This window comes from Nothoprocta perdicaria, unplaced genomic scaffold (assembly GCF_003342845.1).
Source record: "Nothoprocta perdicaria isolate Ctin4 unplaced genomic scaffold, notPer1 scaffold_436, whole genome shotgun sequence".
NCBI classification, from domain to species: Eukaryota; Metazoa; Chordata; class Aves; order Tinamiformes; family Tinamidae; genus Nothoprocta; species Nothoprocta perdicaria.
This window is the reverse complement of record NW_020455684.1, coordinates 248,763-264,501: the sequence shown is the minus strand read 5'-3', so window position 1 is coordinate 264,501 and position 15,739 is coordinate 248,763.

The following is a 15,739-nucleotide window of genomic DNA, read 5'->3' as shown; positions in this document are numbered from 1 at the left end:
ACATCTATTTGTGCAGATAAAGCTGTCATAGCTAGCAATATTCTGTGAGATAAAATTACTTCTCCAAAAGTGATGCCATGAGATCTCCTSGTCAACGTTTCACAACTGGCTCAAGCAAGAAAATAGAGTAGTAATAACAGGAGTAAAYTAGTTTGCAAAAATGAAGTGCTGAATAAGTTCCTGCATCAAAAAATGGCCTAAAGACTAGCAGTTATGGGGAATTAACTGAATAGTATTGATCATATCTGCATGTCCTTCTTGTTGGAGTCCTGAAGAAGCTTGTTTAAGGGTTTYAATGTTTTATGGTTACAGGAATTCTTTTGGATCTTGATTTGAAAGAAGGGTGAGAAAAGAGGAGAACCCTCAATTAGGTGGTGCTCTTAGGAGAAATGGTGGTGCGTAACACTGTTGTGACCTTGTCACTGGCTTGGGCATCAGGAGTTTGTGTCATGTTGCAGAGACCGCTGAAGTTTCATCAGAAGCAGACTCAAGAAGCTCTGGGCTGAAATCAGCATGTGGTATTTTCGTTGCCTTTCTCCTGATACTTAACCAGTTTTCATTTGAGTTTCTCAGCACTCTTGGGAAAATCCACCAACAGGGTAAGTGCAGTGTATACTCACATGGCAAGTTGTGCATATCTGATGGGAACAACATTCACATGAAGAGTATCATGTGATACACTGGATACACCTCTAGATCCTGTACATCACTTTTTATGTTTTCCTGTGCAGAGGAATTAGTTCATTCTTTAAATTCCCTAATGTTGTAATAATAGGATAAGCAATATACCTTATAGCTATTTATTGCTACTGAATGGCAATGAGATTTTTCTATTTATGCATGTATTCATTAGAATTTGTTACAACTATGCTTGCTTAAAGCAAGATTCAAGCTTTGGAGTTTTTTAATTTYCTTTGACAGGATATAAAATATTGAATTAGCCCTGGACAGTTGCAAAAGGACAGCTCAGGATATAGGGATATAGTTTCTACCTTTGATTACAAAGCCCTTCTCTGAAGTTAGTGCCATAACTGTTCAATTGCAACATTTTCTTTTTTTTGCCTCAGTTCAAGAACCTCATAAAATTCCTCAGTTTGCATGGGAACTTTTTTCTTTTTTTTTTTTTTTTGTTTCCTCTACAAGGAGCCATTATTTTAAATCTTCTACTGTTTCTTCTGGTGTTTACGCATGTTTTCATTCATACTTCAGTCTCCTACCAGATAGGGTAGGTAACCTACCAGTTAGGGCATAGGTTATTTCTTCTACTTATCTATAGGAACTGTGAAGGAAGATTTATTAAAAATTCCAGCACTWGCCCACTGTTATTTATATGGATGTAATAGAATAACTATAAGTGRTGAGCTTCTTGTCTTCATCAGGGAGCCTAGGTTTGAGAACTATTGAGACACCAAGGCAGAACTACCCCAGTCCTAGGCCTCATACTAATTAAGTAGTTGTTGCTTTCTGGACAAGGATGCAGCAGAGTTGATCTTAACATTGTACCTCCTGCCGCAATCCACCCCTTAACCTGCAGTGTTGCCCTAGAGCATGCTTGTGACAATGTGATCTCCATGCTCAGGTGAGTGGCTTAGTAAGTTTAGGCATTTATGTAAAACAAGAGCCCACAGAGCAAACAATATTCCATTTTGTACATCAAATGTATTTGTCAATATTAATTTGTAGTGGTAAAACGCACAAAATTACAATATATGTTGAGGACACCTGAGCAGAAGTAGTCATTTCTAGGCAAAGGAAAGGAATGACTAAGAGGAGAAAATCTCAGCCAAGTCTAATTCAGACTAGTAAGAAACCTCACTCCAGTATTGGGACACATACTGGGATCATGCTTGAACACACAGTTTTTATTGATGTGATTTCCAATTGTCGGCTTATGCTTTCTCGCTGTGCACCTTTGTGCTAAGTCTTGATCCTTTTATCTTTAAGCATCTGAAGTGTGCTCAAGACAAAAGTTACTTTTTCCTCCTTTCACCTTTTCATCTCCAGTGCAAACAAGCTTCGCTCTATCTCCCTTCATCCCTGTCTGTCTTGCAGGTCCTTCACAAGACTCATTCTAGTACATGAGCATTTTCCTTTTATGTGGGAATGAGGAACTGGATATAGCTTAAGCCTTTCCTAAGTTGTTATTTCCAGGTTACCTACTCATCGAGCACATTCTCTTTAGCCTTTCTTTTGCAGTTCACATACCTGGASAAGGTCTTCTCATTGCCTTTCCATCCCTAGATAGTACTAACTCTAGCTGAGCTTTGGCTTTCCTAACCCCATTGCTGCACCCTCAGGCAATGTCTCTGTGTCTCTCAGATAGCCTTCCCTTGTTTCAACTTCCTCTGTTCTCCARAAAGACTGCAAATAAGTAAAATGAGTTCCTTGAACTTATTCTACATGATAGAGGATTATGACTGTATCAGTTCAGACCAAAGTTTCATCTCCACCAGGATCTTATCCATCTGTGATAGTTTTGAAGACTGATGCTTATGCAGAATTAGAGCAGATACACAGTACTAATTCTTACCCAGCCTCCAAAAATTTACATTGTACAGACCTCCTATACTGTGTCATTGTATTTAACAGTCTCACATGGATTATTTCTCTATGAATTTGTACAGGTACCTTCTGAACTCTAGTGAAGCTTTAATAGTCAAAACACCACTTGAGCAGGAGTTACATAGGAAAAAAATCCTTTTAAAAAAGATTTTTGTTTGTTAGTTTTTTTTTGTTTGTTTGTTTTGAACTAGCTGTCTGATGTTTCCCCTATCTTGCATTGGAAGAGACAATGAATTTGTTTTTAATAAATTTTTAGTTTTCCCTCTCCAGGTCATTACTGAGTTCATGAGCCTATGTCATATCTTCCTTCAAATACTTTCTTCCAGCCTGAAGAGTCCTAGCGTATGTAGTCATTTCTCATCCAGAAGTTATTGCATATCTTTGATCATCCCTGTCATGCTCTGTTCCTAAAGGAGTTGTGGCCTTCTATCTCCTTTTCCAGGGCCAGAGATCTTTTTTTTCCCCCTCTTGTATTTGACAGGATCTGAGAAAAAGAATCTTCTGAGATTCATAGTATTTTGGATGGCTACAGTTTCCTGACTTTATACTTACCTAAGCAAGCTACTCATGGTCCATTTTCACAGAGTCTACTGCAGGGAAGCAATCAGCCCTGTAGCCAATTCCGATTGTCAACTCCTGAGAAAAATTGTTCAGTCCTGATCCTGATGAAATGAGAGTAGAACTGTTGAACTGGATCATCAGTCAGACACTAACCAGCTCTGCCACTGCAGGAAGGTGGTGAAGCTCTCAGTCAGCTCTATGAGATCAGATGATAGTGAAGAGTAGACACCTGACATTTCTTTGACTTAACAAGAGTGGAATCAGAAATAGTTGTTATTTCAAATGATTATTTTATTAAATTGATTTGCTTGGAGACTGGAAATCACACACACACACACACACACACACACACACACACACACACACACACACACAAAAAAAAAAAAAAAAAAAAAAAGAGTGATTCTCCTAAGACTGAAATTGTCCCCTGGAGGAGCATCACTCTGCTACAGTACAGAAGGCATCTAAATAGCACAGCCCTTCTAATAGATGTGTCTCTATTATAAATGAAATGAGTCCAGTTATTCCTCCAGCTTAGGATGATCTGACAGCATCTGATTATTCATCAGTGACAGATTTAGCTATGACGCATCACAAAAAGTACTGAAAATTTTATATGTGAAGTCAAAAGTTTTAAGACTGAGCCTAATTTAAAACCAGATTTACACTTTTAAGCAAATGACACTTTCTGTCCAGCAGATGGTGACAAAATACCAGCATTTAGCCTATAAAGCCACCTTCTACTTATGACAAACTTAACGAGATTGACTTTGTGTACCAGGGAAAAGCTGTTCTATTCAAATAGTTTAAACTACAGTCAGGATAGAAGCAGCTTATGAATTTATGAAGGAGAAAATAACAAGTAAATAACCATGAGCCAGTGAACTGTACATTCAGGATAAAAATCAGTTATATAACGGATAAATCACAAAGCTGGACATTTGCAGAAATTACCAAACACCTGTGAAGTTCTAGACACTCTTCTGCAAGGAATTGCAAGAAATTCTAGTCTCCTTCCATAAACACAAGTGCATCCCTCTAGGACATACGGGTCATGAGCACATCAACTTCTTCCTGAAGTGTTATCTGAGTGGTTAACTTTCTGTCTGTAATCAGAAATTATAATAAACTTCACAACATATTTTTGTAAATTAGTTCCACTGTACAGAAGATTTTAAATAGCTCAGCACAGCTCTTCTTAAACACTTCAAAAGGCCAAATCTGACTTCCTCCAAATTTATTAAAATCAGTTTAGTTCAGTTTTATATGATGATGCAATATCTCCTGCCTATATGTATAAATAAAAGGTAAAAGCATACAGGCACATAAAGAAAAGTGTGCATTAGTTTATAACATAAGCAAGATACTAATTCTCTCAACTGTGTTGTTGATGGATGACAGAAAACGGTGTTGTTCAGATATAATTTTCTGAATCTATGTGCCATGGCTACAAAGGTTTCTGTTCTCTCATGAAATTTAGCTGTTCATTGTTCCTTCTGTCAAGGCCTCTTCAGCTTGTCTATTTTGATCAAACTGGGTTAGTTTGAACACAGTAAATGTTAGATCTTTGCTAACTGAACAAATCGTAAATGAAACAAGTTAGGGAATTGGCAGAGGGTTAAAGGGACACCATACAACGTGACACTGCAGTTTCAGTTATTCTCTTCTTGTCACTTGTTGGTCTGTAGTCCTCATCAAGGCTCTCTGTGCTCAGTTCTTGTTCACATTGTCCTGGCAGCCACAGCTCATTATATACAGCTACTCAACTCCTAATTAGGATGCTACAGAAGGTCTTGATGCTCCTGTTACAGAAGTAGTCACATGTGCCAGAAAAGTTTACATGCACGAGTTCCTCAAATACTTGAGAGATGTATGGTATGGTTGTTTCTCAGTAAAGAAAAGTGCTTGCCTAAGAGCAGTGTTTTTCTACACCATGTGCTGTCAGTGTTGCTCTTYGGTTAGAAAAATTGCCCTGATTTTCTTGCTGGTTTGTGGGTAAAAGATCGATTAAGAAATGACTACACCAAAATAACTGTTACATTCACTGTCTGAGCTGAGAAAAAGTAGGAGGAAGGTGGGGTGTTCAACATCTTGCAGGAGAGGCATAAATAAATATTCCAGGTTTGTTTATGTGCTTGCAGATGGTTGACTTGGCCTGTTTTGGTTCATTACAGCTTGACATCTGGGATATGATAGCCAATTATTTCTGAACTCTGTCCCACCTAAATGCTAAAACACTTGTGTTTCACTTTTCAGCTTGCATTTGGGGTAGACTGTGACAGTCACGTCTCAGCGGACACATGCGGACTCGTTGCCTTTCAGCACATGGAATGGACTAAGCCTTGTGAATATGTGTGGTAGACCTCCTGGCAACCTGTTATGGTTAACCTCATAGAACATGCTGTTAATTCTTAGTCTTAAAAAATAAGCACTAACTCTTCCCCATGCCTGAATCTGCCTGACCAGAGAGACCAGAGGGAAACCTTCTAGTATGGTCATTTGGCTGTGCTTTGAGCCCTTTTCAGATATCTTTCTTGTCATTCATTTCTGTTTTCACTCATGACTGCAGACAACTATCTCCATGGAGCTAACTTGCATGCCCAGGAGCTTCCTTTGCATTTCAGACTTGGACAGTGCTTTTCACTCAGTACAGGTACAATGGGAATGAGAACAGTGACAGCATGTGCTGAAGTGCACATGGATTCAAAGTGCTTTATGGATTCAAAATTTACAATTTATGTATGAGGGAATAATTCCATAAAGGACAGGTGTAACCAAATGAAGCACTTACCATGCACAAGCTGAAGAGAAAAATTTTTCCTACTTATGCTGGACAAAGTGCATAGGGCTGAAGGAAGTCCACTTCTTGGACATCAGTGATGGGAAGAATTATGTATCTCTTTTTTTTTTTCTTTTTTTCTTTTTCCTTTGTATTCCAGGCAATCCTGGTAAGCAATACCTCACCTAGCGTGCTACAATTTAGCTCTGTTTTAAACTCCTTTTAAAATGTGAGTCTATATTTCAAGTACAACTAATATTATTTAAACATTGGTATGTGTCTGTCCATTGGCAAAGAAGAACAGGCCCAATCAACTAACATTTATAAACTCCCCTAGCAAGAAGTGACAATTTTTCCTCCTTATCTGACAAATCTCTGTCATGTCAAAAAAATGTTGCAGTTGATCTTTATCATTAAATTCAATAATGCCCAAATTTACAGATCTACCCTGTTTCAAGCTAATGTAGATAAATGAGGTTCATGGTAAAATATTGACTTTTACTTGGCACCTATGCACCTCAGCACTTTATGTGTTTGATTAACATACAAGCAAGACTGTAAAATCAAATAAATGAATGCAAGGAGTAATGTTTTATTCTCCTTAAATGATATATGAGACTCAGCTATTCATAGAGAGAGGCTGGAAGAAATGTAAAGCTAAGCCAATTCTTGGAATGCTGATACAGGAGATTCAGTGAAAAATTGATATTCTTATGAGGAAACTTCTGTAGGGAAAGTCAGAACACCATGTAGTGGTGTAAAGCTCATTTATCTGTGCCTTGATCATGGTATCTACCTAGTGCAGTCAAACATTACAAAAGAAACATTTTGGAGAAATAAAGCACATATTTTTAATGCTTAGCTACCGGAATATCTTGCTAAGGGCTGTGTTTGATCATTTGTATGGAAATCTTTAAAGCAAGATTTGATATTTCCCTTCAGGCAATACTATGTCTCAGCCATGAATATTGACTTATTAAAGTTAAGCTTATTTAGGAGAGGTCATTATGCAGAAGTCTGGAGTGGTCAATTACACAGATTCTTTCTCTTCTCAGAGTTTATTTATTTGTGCACTGAGTTGGCACATGCAAACCAGAGAAAGCTTATGCTAATGTTATGATATTGGTAAATTATTAAAAATGGACAAAAATAATTTAAAAAAGGATCCCATCAGAGGTATTTACTGATAGCTGGGGAAGCTGCTAAAATCTCACCAGCCCAGAGTCAGTTTTCAAAGTATCTCAGTTGAACAGAGGAAAAATCCCAACTCCTTTCAGACTTACTCTCTCACTAGTTTTGTTCCATGCAAAGCAGAAATTCTCAAGAAGTGCAAACTGCCAAAGTGCCATTTACATCAACAGAAAATCTTCAAGAAATGAGGAAGATGTGTATTTTGCGTATTTTGACTCCTCTCTATTTACAGGGGACAGAAAAAAATTTGGAACATAATGCAGTATTGACACTGTTTCTTCCCTCCTCAGTCATGTAGCTACTTGGGTCCTGTTTTCTAGACTAATATTCTTGGCCAATTTTGTCATACTGCTCTAGAATGAGGAGGCCCTACTTGAAATTCCTCTCAGATAAAGATTAAAAAAAAAAAAAAAAAAGGAAAAAGAAGAAAGTCTCTAGAAGGAAGTTTTTCACAAAGTTTCTTCCAGAGTCCATTCTGCACATCAAAGTCCTTGTAATGACCTCCCCAAAAGAGGCTTCTATCTGTCATAGTGTTTCATCTGTAGAGTTTTCTTTTTGATGGATCCCTAGTTATTTCAAAGAAAACAGACTTTGCTTTACTAGGAAAGCACGTCATCTTAAAGTGTCAAAGGAATCAGCAGTGTCTTCTCTTTTGAAGTTAGTAGGGAGATAATATTACATAAGCAGATCTTGGAAGACTTGAGTTTGTTGACAGTTCTGTAAAGAGCATTCGGTGTATACTGGGGCAGCTGCATGAGGTAGATCCATTAGCTTTACCAAATGCAGACATCTACCAAGTTCCTTGAGACTGTCTTCATAGTTAATGGAGGTAGGTGCTTTCATCTGAGCTATTCTGTGTATCTGTGGTAGGATGTGATACTCCACACCACAAATTAGAAAGACAATCCAGGGTAACTGGGTGAGATATAGAAGGAAGAAAGTGTGTGAAAATGGATCAAGTATTCTCCTAGGTAGATGGGCTTCAGATCAGATCTGGAATCTCTGGAAAAGATTCTGTCCTCTTCCATCACCTCTAAATGTTCAATAGATTTTGAAAACTTTTTAAAAAATTGTCCTTGGATAAGAAAGTTAAAGTCTGTCAGTACTTCACATCGTTTCTTTGTCTCAAGGTCATCATGAATTAATTTTGGACATCCATGGACTCAGTTGTCTATGTCCAATAAATTACAGCAGGTAATTAAGCTATTCATTTTAACTTCACTGCTGCACTCCAATGTCCTTGTAGTTTTGATATACTGRGTGCTTTTTTTGCAATATAAAATTTGGCTAAGTCCACTATTYTGCATTATTCTGATAAAGGAATTTGTGGAATGGTGTCCTGTGAGCATTTTAAGTGAAAAGTTGCTGTCGGTTGCTTATTGAACAAAAACATCATCCCTCACCTCTTTTTTGGGGAGGAAAAATATTTTCTTTCTACCTCACTTTTGATTCTTTGGAGCTATATAATACTATGAATAATCAGTTCTCTGTAAGTAATTCATGTTATTTGTGCATTTGTAGCTCTGTATTTCTTACCTCCTCATTACCTCCTCATGCTCTGACAAGTTTACATAGAGAAAATTTTGAGATAATTAGAACTATCATCCTTATTTTGCAAATTAAGACATAAAAAGTTTTCTATTCACTTCAGTGAGTTTTGTATCAGGCTGTAAGTATTTCAGTCAAAGTTTCATAGTGTGGAACATCTAAGGAAAGAATCCAGAGCATCTAATTCTTACTGACTATATGGAAATAAATGCAGGTCATTAGGATTAATTAGGAAGGCAGGTTGCRCTCAACCTTGTGTAGACCTTGTTTTCTGTTTCAGATCATCAATATCTACTACYGTTTTCTATACTACTCATCTTGTAGTACAGATATCTACATTATCATTCTCTAAAATTGACCTTTTAGACTGAACCAACAGAAAACTCTAAGGCTCATCACTGCTAGAATACTGAGACATACATTCACTTCTACGTATGCACTAATGCTTGTGTCCTTAGTTACAATAACACCCACAAATGAGAATATAAGCCCAGTTCCATAGGAAAATATGTTGGCGACAGAAAGCTTCCTGAGCCTACCCATGTGGGTACATGCACTAACAGCTCTCTGTACCCTCTGGACTCTTGTTGACTGCTGGTTGCACAGCAGCAAACTCCTGGCTCCCTTGGAAGCCAATCTGCTACAGCTGTAAAAGGTAAATTTGAAGCATGGAAGAGAAGTGGCAATGCAAGCTGAAGGAGTATAAAAATGATGCTTTCAGAGGTCACTGGATCCAGTGGATGTTGAGACTCAGGGGAGTTCTCGTGGTCTATTAAAGTCATATCACCATGGTTTGGGTTCTCAGGGCCATCCAGTAACGAGGTTAAGCATGCTTTTCCCAACTGATACACACTCACAAACACACAATCACTCACAATACAGACATGGCTGTGTCTGCAGATCAACATGGCCAGAGAACAGGGCTTTCAGTACAGGCATGCCAGTCCTGATCCCCTTTTCTGTCTGACTGAGATTACTATCTGCTAGTGGAATAGAGAGGTTTGCACAATACCAGCAGTAGCTGACCTTAGACACTAAGTCTACCTTGGGAGTTGTCCCTCAGATCTGGGCCCATTCATCTGCTGACACCTAGAGCTAAGAAGCTGTCAGGCTTGGGCTGGCACTCATTCTTCTAACTGTGTTAATCCTCACACTCATACAGTTCACTAGGATGGTGATCTAATTAGAGACTGAAACYATTGTGACTAGATATGTGGACTGGTCAGGCCAGAGTGCTGACCAGCAATAGGTTTATGTGCAACCAGCTCCTTTTCTCTCCTCTTTCCTCTATTTTCACACATTTGTTCCTGCCTGATATATCTTGTTCCCTAGCTTTCCCCGCTTTTGATCTTTCCTCTGAACATCCCAGAATGTGTTGTACTTTCCCACATTCTCCTTAAAATGTGCCCTAAGGAATTTTGCACAGTTGCAAAATTCTCTTTGCTCCAACCTCAAACTCTTTCTCCATGCATCTTGTAAGAAGTCCTATACCCCTTTAGGTAATGATCCCTTTGAGTGCTCTCAGCATTCCAGGAAGAGTTTTCTATGACTGACTCAACTTGGAGGATTTTGCACCACAGAGAATTCTTCTCTGAAATCTCAGGAGCAGTTGATTCAGGGAGCTCCAGTAAGTTACAGGGAGCCTGTCACKGTTATTCTGATCCTCACTGGGATCAGACTTTTTTTAAAGTGATTAGGCTTTAATCAGTTAACCTAATAGGTGCTTCAGCTGCATTACTGGAAATCCTCTCTCCRTGTGTCCACATTCGAGTTCAGCTAATACATTTTCTTTTATTTCCCACTATGAAGTTCAATCAACCATTTTTATGAACACTGGAACGTGGCCCTGCCAACATTGTACCAAGAAATTCGGAGCCAGATTCCTCCTGAGCAAAGTGGCACAGGTCAGCTGAAGTCAATAGGGTTATTTAGTTTCAATCACACATGAATTTGTTCTCTGACGCTTGATGTTTGATGTTTAACGTTTGCTTTTTTTATAGATGTGGGCAACAGTTAAAACTTGCTTGAGGACTACGACACTGACAGATAGTCCTGTATTTTTAACTTCTCTATTTTCCAATGAAAACTATTAGAAAAATGGATAACTCTTGTATTTATATTCTATGAGGTTTCAAAGTCTTGTAGGGATAATATTCAAATCTATAAAAAGGGAACTCTGATCACAGAGGTATCTATGGAGAATGTGTTCACTGATCCTAGCAGAATTGCTTCTCAAGTTAAGTTCCTTGTAGATTTTGAGAAGCAGGTTCAAATCTGTGCTTATGAAGTGTGATAATAGATGAGAGACATATAGAGCTGTGTATGGAATATATAGAAGATAATCAGAAATGAAGGACTCCAAATGAGAAATACTGTTCTGTGAGAGGTGATTTTTTTTGCTACATTAAGTATTCAGTAATCTTTCTCTCAGTCCTGGAAGTTTAGCAATACAAGGYGAAATTTGTACAGAAATATATACTTCACTCATAACTATGTATCTCAAGAAATTTGACAACCTAATTATGGTGAATTGCAAGAATTTCCCCACACCATATGAAGTAGTATTTCTGTGATGTCTCTCAGCAGTGCTAAATATTCATTTTCTGTTAGATAAGTATGTTTTTTCTTTCTCATACTGCACAGCTCAAATCTAGATGTACATACTTTTTTTTATAGGTCTAAAGTAGGTCTACTGTGGGATTTAACTCAAAGAGATCCCAAACATTACATAAATTCATTAATAAATGGGTTAGTATAGTATGCTTAGAGATAACGGCTCAGTTATTGTAATAATGAAGTCATATGGAAATATCATTACTAGACAGTGCATCAGCTTTGGTAGAAGCCATTGTCCATAAAGGAACAGTMTGGAAAGGACATTTGCATTAGGGGGTGAAGGGATATCTGCCCAGGCTCCCACCTGTCATTCTGCTATCTTTTTGTGAAACTTCAGGGCAAAATATTTTGTATTGACTTTCTATGTGTTATATTTTTCATGGCAAATTCCTTTGATTTCCACAGGTGTAACAGAGTTATGTGTGCTGTCATAGGACTGGGGATAGAAATGAAAATAAAGAGGGATTTTACTTGTCCAGGTTTACAGATTTCAGTAGACAGCCAACTCAATTGCTAAGACATCTACACTCCCTGGACAACASGGCTGGTTTACATGTAATAGATGTGTAATAAAATTACCTCAATGAGGCATATCTTATCTTCACTTTGAATTTATTCTGTGATATGAAGCCCCATTGACCTCAACACTGCTATTTCCACAACACAAATGGCAGCTCATGACAGATCAGATCCTTTGGACATAGCAGTCTACCTAAAGTAATTCACTTATGTGTTATACTGGGATTCATTCATATATCTTCAATATTCATGGTCTTCTGAACATGAAATAAGGGAATTTACTTCTGATACTGCAAAAATTGTACATTCTCACTCCAAGATTGGAACACATAAGAATAAAAACAAGATGGCCTTATATAGAAATTATTCTGCAACTCTCACCATCTCTGAGCATTAAATGTCCTCCTAGCTCACTGGGTGTGCAGATCAAATATGGTGGTTGGATGGAAGTGTGAACCTGAGTACCTGTTATTCAAAGTTTCTATTCCATCATGTCTACTACCACCTGACCCGAAATCCGATGAAGTTTCAGCATATTGTATTTTCCCWTAGTATGCAGAATTTGTATCACAACAGACAAGGATTATGCTGCATTAAGACAAAACATTAAAGAAAATCCTCCACTTTGCCATCGGAAAAAATAACTACGGGACTGTTACACATAGATAGGACTCTAAAGAGTGGTGTAAAACCAAAATAAATTGTCCTGCAAAGCTGTTAATTGCTTATGTGAAAGCTAGTACAAAGCATTTTTCCTACAGACCCTTAGCAACATTTTGGTGCAGTCAGACTCTTTCATGTGCAGGTATTTCTGTTGTGCACATCTTTTTTTTCATTCATCCAGTACCTTTCTACAAGTCATGCAATATCAGCAAGGCTAAAGAGCAATATTCACCTTTTCCATATCATGTCTCATTTCATAAATCATTATTATAGTCTTTTTTTTTTTTGGGGGGGGGAGATCGTCAAAGCTCAAATTCTTGTCTAATCAGTTTCTCCTTATATATAAATTATTCTACAACTCTCACCATCTCTGAGCGTTTCTTAGTTTGCCTCTGATCTCACTGAAGGTGAGTGAAGGCCCAATAATGAAAACATATTTTTAGCATCCATTGAAATAAAGGAGAGTAAGAAGACCTCTGCATATCCCAAGACTGGTCTTTAGCTGCCCTAGTTCGGACAGAGTAAGTTTAGTTTAAGGAGAAAAGAATAAGTAGAAAGAAAAATGTAAGAAAAGATTGAAGTGAATAACATCATCTTAATCATGACCCCATTAAGGTTAATAAAATGTTAAAATGAGGCAGTGCTCACCCACTGTTTTATCTTTAGTTCATTGCTTTTTTTCTACTAGCAGTGCATCAATATCCTGCAGTATATTCTAACTGATCGAATAAAAAGTTATATTTAATTGGGAAATCAATGAGCAGGAATAGGGCACCAGGGTCATATAGATTGTATCATCCTGACCAATCTAACTCACTTGCCCTTTGAGCTGGTCTTTCATCATTATATTTCACTTGCCAATTCCTCAACGGTCTTAATTATGGGCACAGCAATTTGTCTTCAAATATCACACTACAGTGAAATCTATGCATCAATAAATACAGCTCAAAAGCTGTTTTCCACACTGCTGGAGAGTTAATTGCTTCTATGGTTAAAGCAAATGTGGTAATTTTTTACATTTGTGGTGCTTTTCAACTTCTTCAAGTGACTGGAGGCCACTAAGAAACCCTAAATTAAATAAAAACATTGCCTTTGAACATGAAGATTGGTTCTGAGTAATTTTTGACACTTTATTTGTGCAGAGAATTCTTAAAGCCCAAGAATGGCCAAGAAATAACAGAGGACGCTTTCAAAATCATGACTAGCTTAATCAGAAGGATTGTCTGGTTCTTCGTGATAGTTCTGTTGTTCTGTTCCTTTTGAAACACCATCTGTATGTACATGAAGGGATGAATGCTAAATTTGCAGATTCAGCCCTGTCTAGGGAAAAAAAATAATAAAAAAGATTTTCCATCCCCAAAACAGCAATTCTAATGCTGTCCTTGTGCTTGTCCTCTCCAAGAAGGCTTGTTCTGTAGCACCACTTGGAAAGCACAAGGTGGAAGTAGTCCTTGAAAATCAGTCTGTGAGAAAGAAGTTCAGAGAAGCACAAGTCATTGATTGGACTAGGTGGCTTCCTTGCAAGCTTTTGTGGAGTGGCTACAGCCAACTTTCTGGACCATATAAAACATCTGTGTTTTTATTGTGCTATCTGTGTTTGCAGGCGGTAGCTCTGCTCCCTATATCCCAAATGGCTTATGAGACATCACATTGGTTTCTGTACTGGCAGCTTGCCTCAGCATGATTTCTGGATGGCTGTCAGTATTTTCTACACTTGTAATAGGCAACTGAAGGTCCTCCTAGGAAATATGCGGGCAGTGCTGAGAGGAAAGACTTTGTTTCTGCTTTATTAAGGGTAGATGGGATAACAGCAGGTCTAAAACCATCAGTCCTCTGTTCCAGGTGAGCTTCTCTCCCAAGAATATCTCCAGGATATTACTTGAAAAAACTACACCAGGAAAGCAATGTCCATGGATTATTATTTGGATTATTATTTTGTCTTTCAACCCATGAGAAAGTTCAGTCCATGCTGTACTGAGAATGCAGTGAAACAAATTTTGGGGCAAAAGTGCTTAAATGTCATCAGTGGGTATCCCAGCTTTAGATCAACAAGATATTCAGTAGGATTTGCTTGTATGACCAATTAAATATACATTGTTTCTGTTTGCTTCTACATTCCAATATCTGTGAAAAATGCAAGGCATTTAAGTGAGCTGGCATCAGGCATGAAGCAAGGCTTAATCTTCACCATGCTCAAAAAAAAAGGTATTATTATCAGGCACAATATCTGTTATTTTTCTATTTCTTCAACTAAAAACTCATCCTTGCAGCTGAGGAACAAAACAAAAGTTTACTGAAAACAAATGTTTACTKAAAACATAAACACCTGTGAAAAATTTCAGTCTTGAAGTTCCAACTTTTTCAACATTTTCAGCAAGCTGCAACTCTGAAATACCTCAGCAAATGCATTATCTTCTGGAGATAACTTCCTCTTTTTGGCTGTAGCAGACTCTGAGCTTGCGTTGAAGGACATCAAGAGTTCTGGATTCTGAAAAAGATGTGTAGAAATGATATTTGACTACTTGAAAAATATTTTTTTAAATAAAAGTGCTCTGTACTGTCTAAGGCACGGACATTTGAATGCAAGAAGCATATCCTTTAAGCCAGTAAGAGTGCAGCTATTGAACAACAGCACCACTGAATGTACAAATATCCTGAAAATAAATTGATTATATCTACATTAGACAGAATGGAAATAAARCTACTATAATTGAACATTATCACAGGTTTTGATTTTCTTGACTTGGAAATCAAGTATCTCATCTTCTGCTTGGAAGGTCATTTTGGAAAGCTATCAAACTACACTGGGACATGGACAAGAGGAATATGCTTTAAAAAAAATGACCATGTTCTCCATTTACGTCAGACCCTACCAGCTCCCAAAATATGTCACTAAAAAACAAAAAACAAAAAGGAAAGGACTAAGTGACGAAGTGAAGACCTCAAGAGAGGTTTCTGCTTCTGCCCTGCCTATTTTACGGCTGAGATCCTACCTTTGGTATCTGAGCTATATGTTAGGCCATATGACTGTCCTATGTTTCTTAAAAATTTTAATGCCCACATTGCTATGAAGGCAGGAAACGAAGACTGTCCTGTCAAGTCCCTTCACATGACTGTACAGAAAGAGCAGCAGTCAAGAATTAAAATGGGACTGTAGTGTAATAGTCTAATGYGTGTGTAAAAGCAATGAAAGCAAAGCATTCTAAATGAGTGATGTCTCTCTTTGCAGGTGGTTTACAGAGGGAGAGACTGGGTAGAAAGCTAAATGAAAGATGTATGGCTTCAAGACAATGAGAGAGA